A 6,030-nucleotide genomic window follows, 5' to 3' on the forward strand; every position below is an offset into this window, starting at 1 on the left:
TCCTTCCTTCCTTCCTTCCTTCCTTCCTTCCTTCCTTCCTTCCTTCCCTCCCTCCTTCCCTCCCTCCTTTCTTTCTTTCCTTTCCTTCTTTTCTTTCTTTTCTTTCCTTCCTTCCTTTCCTTCCTTCCCTCCCTTCCCTCCCTTTCTCTCTCTCTCTCTTTCTTTTCTTTACTTTTCTTGACGGGGTCTCCCTGGTCTTCAATTCCTGGGCTCAAGAGATCCACCTCCCTTGTCCTCTCAAGTGTTGGGATTATAGGTGTAAGGCTTTTTATTTCTGACACATCTGTTGTAATAGTTTCTTTTTCATTTCGGATTTTATTTATTTGAGTCTTCTCTCTTTTTTCATAGTGTAGCTAAGGATTTGTCAACTTTGTTTAATTTTTCAAAAAACCATCACCTAGTTTTATTTTTTTCTATTGTTTTTCTATTATCTGTTTGATTTATTTCTGCTATAATCTTTATTATTTCATTTTTTCTGCTAAGTTTGGGCTTAGTTTGTTCCTCTTTTTTTAGTTCATTGAGTTATACTTTTAGGTTGCTTATTTGAGATCTTCCTTCTTTTTAATGCTTGCTTATCTCCATAAACTTCCCACTTAGTACTGCTTTTACTGCATCCTATAGGTTTGGTGTGCTGTGTTTTAATTTTCATTTGTCTGAAGATATTTTTAAAATTCCCTTTGGTTTTCCTTTTTGACCCAATGGTTGTTCAACATGTGGTGTTTGATTTCTGCCTATTTGTGAATTTTTCCATTTTTTTACTGTTATTAATTTCTAGGTTCATTTCTTGTTGTAAAAAATATTTTTGGAATGATTTAATTTTCCTTAAGTTTCTTGAGACTTGTTATGTGACCAAACGTGTGCCCTCTCCTGGAGAACATACCCTGTGCATGTAAGAAGACATATTAAGAAGTCAGGTGGTCTTTTCCTCACACCATTTTTCTCACCTAGTGTTTATACTGAGGTTAGTTCATTTTACATCTAACGTTTTCTCAGCCTGGAGCTAAGACACCTCATGCACCTTTGACAAAGCCATTCTAGCACAAGCAAAACGGTCCTGAGAACGAGTATCTTAGCGACCTGGTATGGCAGAGGACACATTCATCATGGAAAAAGTCAGAGGAAAAGGGTCAGGATTAATTAGCATGGGTCGGGGGCCTGGTCCTGAGGTGGCGGGAGAAAAAGGCAGGTTGGAGTGGGAACAAAGCAGGTATTTCTCTCTCACTTAGAACTGTGTCCTGGTACTTGAGATGAACCATCTGAGGCCACCAGGGGGCAGCAGGGGACTAGGTTGGGGATGATGATTGATACAGTTTATCCTGACCTTTAAAAACTCCCTGAATCTGCTGGGCGCGGTGGCTCACGCCTGTAATCCCAGCACTTTGGGAGGCCAAGGCGGGCGGATCACAAGGTCAGGAGATCGAGACCATCCTGGCCAACATGGCGAAACGCCGTCTCTACTAAAAACACAAAAATTAGTTAGGCATGGTGGCTCGTGCCTGTAATCCTAGCTACTCAGGAGCCTGAGGCAGGAGAACCCCTTGAACCAGGGAGTTGGAGGTTGCAGTGAGCCGAGATTGTGCCACTGCGCTCCAGACTGGCGACAGAGCAAGACTCCATCTAAAAAAAGAAAAAAGGAAGACCCTGAATCTAAAAAAACAAAGGAATGTGGCTTTATGATAAACTAAGAACAGCCAGCTGCTCATTCATAAAAAGCCATTAAAGTTAAAAAAAAAAAAAAAAAAAAAGAAAAAAAAGAAATCTCAGGAGCTATTTACCCTTGAATATCTCTAAAGGTACTGGGAAGCAGTGCTCCAAATCTGTTGTGGCCCACTGAATTCCTTTTTAGAAGCACCATTAATGGTCCTAGTTCAACATGTCAGCCCCCAGCTTTAAACCACTGCATGGGCAGGGGATGCAGCGATGCTTAGAACCCACCCTCGCTGAGAGGGCCAAGATGGTTGGGCAGGGGATGAGGAAATGAGAAGTCCCATCACTGTCTGAAGTCTCTGGGAGGAGGAGTGATTGAACTTTCCGGTCCAGCCTGGGAGCCTGTCCTCACATTGATCCTTCACAGCACAAAGGAGAAGTCCTGATTTCCTCAGCCTGAAGCTCCTGCAATAGCGAGGGTTCGGATACCTCTGGACTGGCCTGATGTACTGGGCACTCTCATGGGTTCAGTCTCAGGAAATCCATGCCTAGGCTGGATTAATCCCCTCGGCTGAGCCTCACAGGGAAGCAGAAGTCTCTGAGCCCAGGCCCAGGTGAGTGTGGGGTGGGGAGAGGAGCTTAGGATGCAGATTTACCTGGAGGCCCCGCCCTCCTCTGAGGCAGAGGATATAAGAGAGGGCTGAGGGCAGGCCCAGTGCTGGGGTTTCAGGAGGCAGGGCTCTCAGTCTCCACCATGGCCTGGGCTCTGCTCCTCCTCTCTCTCCTCACTCAGGGCACAGGTGACACCTCCAGGGAAGTGGCCTCAGGGACCTCTGGGCTGATGCTTGCTCTTCTGCTCCTGCTCCTCAAGGTCACCGGGCCCAGCACTGACCCAGTAGAGTGTGTTTCTCCTTCTTTCCAGGGTCCTGGGCCCAGTCTGCCCTGACTGAGCCTCCTTTTGTGTCCCAGGCTCCTGGACAGTTAGTCACCATCTCCTGCACTGGAACCAGCAGTGACGTTGGGGTACCAACAGTGTCTCGGCACTACCTCCAGACTCCTGATTTACAGTGTCAATACTCGGCCCTCAGGGATCTCTGACCACTTCTCAGGCTCCAAGTCTGGCAACATGGCTTCCCTGACCATCTCTGGGCTCAAGTCCGAGGATGAGGCTAATTATCACTGCAGCTTATATTCAAGCAGTTACACTTTCCACAGTGGTCCAAGTTCCTGCGGAACTGAGACCAAAACCTGCCCTGGGCTCTCGGGCTCCGTCTTTGCTCTGAAGATGCTTCCTCACCCTGTGCAAGGGGCTTCCTGCAACAGGGCCTTGAGAATTCACTTCTCTGTCGGCTCCTCTCCTTTTCCATCATGAATTCCCAAAAGAAACCTCCACTCTTGTTTTCTCTCTGGGATATGACAGCTTCCTCTTTACTCATATGATGGATGTCCTTTCTGAGTTGGAAACTACTTCCAGCTCTTTAACAGGAAGTACATACTGGCAGGAAAATGCCTGCCTAGTGCAGTCCTCATACTTCTCCAGATGATCCTCACTTGATTATTTATTTTTATTTTTGTATGCACTAAAGTCTGTCAGTGTAAATCCTTGCATTAAATGCCTCTACTTCCCACATTGTGCAGCACAGCCTGGATTCGGAAATGACGTTGTCCTCTTCTATGATAAAGGACCACTGCTCTATGAACACCCAACTCTAGTGAAGATAGCCCACCTTGCTGGGTTATTCATGTACATCTTTTGTGGAGGCAGCAACCACTGTGTAAAGCTCTGAAGATGTTTTAAAGCAATGAAAACAAAGAGGAAGGTGTGTGTGTGTGTGTGTGTGTGTGTGTGTGTGTGTAGGGTCCATCCTCTTTGCCCTAATACCTCAGGTTGCTGAGCTAGAGATTATTTGAGTGACAGACTTGGTGCCCTCTCAGGATCCCCTTCCTCTCATATCACTGAGCCCCTGTCCTGGAAATACTCAACAGGTGGAGAATCTCCCCATGGTATGGAAGTTTCCAAAATGGCTCCACAGGGAAGAGTTCAGCCGAACACACCCACCCTTCCTCACGGGCATCAAATATATCTAATTTCTCTGGGGAAATCAATAAATTTCTAGCTGGAATCCTGATTAATTGACTGTGAGAATTAAAAATTTAAAAAAGATTCAGACATATCCAGAGTCCAGTATTTAAATTCTCTGGAATTTTGTGAGCCAATTTTTAAACATAGTCATTATTATAGTTTAGAGTTCATGAACCTCAATTAAATAGACTCTATTAAACACAAAGTGCTTTAGTTGTCTATTGTTGCATAAAAATTACTCCTAAAATTAACATATTCTTAATGAGAACACATATGCATTAATCTGTTTTCACACTGCTATAAAGAAATACCTTATTTATAAAAGAAAGAGGCTTAACTGGCTCATAGGTCCACATGGCTGGGGAGGCCTCAGGAAACTTACAATCATGGTGGAAGGCAAAGGGGAAGCAAGAACTTTATTCACAAGGTGGCAGGTGAGAAGAGCTGGGGAGGGTGAACTTCCAAATACTTTTTTTTTTTTTTTGAGATGGAGTCTCACTCTGTTGCCCAGGCTAGAGTGCCGTGGCATGATCTCAGCTGACTGCAGCTTCTGCTCCTAGGTGCAAGTGATCCTCCCACCTCAGCCTCCGAGTAGCTGGGATTACAGGCATGTGTCACCAAGACCGATTAATTTTTATATTTTTAGTAGAGATGGGGTTTCACCATGTTGGCCAGGCTGGTCTCGAAATCCTGACCTCAAGTGATCTGTGCACCTAGGCCTCCCAAAATGCTGGGATTACAGGTGCAAGCCATTGTGCCTGGCCCCAAACACTTTTAAAACCATCAGCTCTCACGATAACTCCCTAACCAGTACGAGAACAGCAAGGGGGAAACTGCCCCCATGATCCAATCCCTTCCCTCCCTCAACATGTAGGGATTACAGATCCCTCCTTCAATACATGGGGATTAGAATTTGAGATGAGATTTGGGTGGAGACACAGAGTCAAACCCTATCAACGTATTTGTGATCTTGTGGTTTTGCTGCATCAGGAATTTGAGAGCTGCGTAGTTTGGTGGTTCTGACTCTGCTCCTCATGGAATTGCATTGACAGGGCTGCATTCAGAGGCCAGAGCATGTGGCCAGGCCCAGCCTCAGGGGGCTTCCACTGTCCCTAACCTCTTTGGCAGATGTAGATGAGTTCAGGGAAAAGGGGAGCTCCCCACAGCAGGTAGAATCCCAGTGTCAGAGGGAAGGCACTATGGTGCAGAGGGCCCAGCACAGGGCCCTGGGGGTGCACTCAGACCTACCTGGAGGGATGGCGGGAAGGGGCATTCGCAGCAGGGACGGATAAAGGGCCTCTGTCCAGGGTCCTGAGCTGTCTTGGCAGCTCAGTCACATTGGTTCTCAGGCAAATCGGAGGTAAACCCTATCCTGAGTTTTACCACTGAAAATGGGTACAATTTGAACTAGGAGTGTTTTCAAACTTTTTCTTTCCACATTGACTTCTTAATAACTGCAATTTAATTTTTTTAAACCCCAGCCTAGTTTAGCTACATAGCTTCCAAATGTCTTACTAGTGTGAAACTGAGCAATTAGCTACTTTTATCAGAGCATTTTATTTTGGTTACATGCTTATACATGTGCTATGTTGATGTGCTGCACCCGTTAACTCGTCATTTACATTAGGTATATCTCCTAATACTCTCCCTCCCCCCTCCCCCGACCCCATGACAGGTTCCAGTGTGTGATGTGCCCCTTTCTGTGTCCAAGTGTTCTCATTGTTCAATTCCCACCTATGAGTGAGAACATGCGGTGTTTGGTTTTCTGTTCTTGCAACAGTTTGCTCAGAATGATGGTTTCCAGCTTCATGCATTTCCCTACAAAGGACATAAACTCATAACTTTTTAAATGGCTGCATAGTATTCCATGGTGTATATGTGCCACATTTTCTTAATCCAGTCCATCATTGATGGACATTTGGGTTGGTTCCAAGTCTTTGCTATTGTGACTAGTGCCACAGTAAACATACATGTGCATGTGTCTTTACAGCAGCATGATATATAATCCTTTGGGTATATACCCAGTAATGGGATGGCTGGGTCACATGGTATTTCTAGTTCTAGATCCTTGAGGAATTGCCACACTGTCTTCCACAATGGTTGAACTAGTTTAGAGTCCCACCAAAAGCGTAAAAGTGTTCCTATTTCTCCACATCCTCTCCAGCACCTGTTGTTTCCTGACTTTTTAATGCTCACTATTCTAACGGGTGTGAGATGGTATCTCATTGTGGTTTTGATTTGCATTTCTTATCAGAGCATTTTAAATTTGAACAGATTCCTTGATCTTTCTATGGGTAATT

The 6,030-nt window shown here is 45.1% G+C and overlaps 1 pseudogene; it reads left to right on the plus strand.

The window, feature by feature from the left end:
• The window catches only part of LOC116418703, a 9,088-nt pseudogene extending 6,069 nt beyond the window's left edge, over positions 1-3,019 (plus strand).
• Positions 3,020-6,030: the final 3,011 nt, after the last annotated feature.

Source organism: Piliocolobus tephrosceles, unplaced genomic scaffold, assembly GCF_002776525.5.
Source record: "Piliocolobus tephrosceles isolate RC106 unplaced genomic scaffold, ASM277652v3 unscaffolded_715, whole genome shotgun sequence".
Taxonomy (NCBI): Eukaryota; Metazoa; Chordata; class Mammalia; order Primates; family Cercopithecidae; genus Piliocolobus; species Piliocolobus tephrosceles.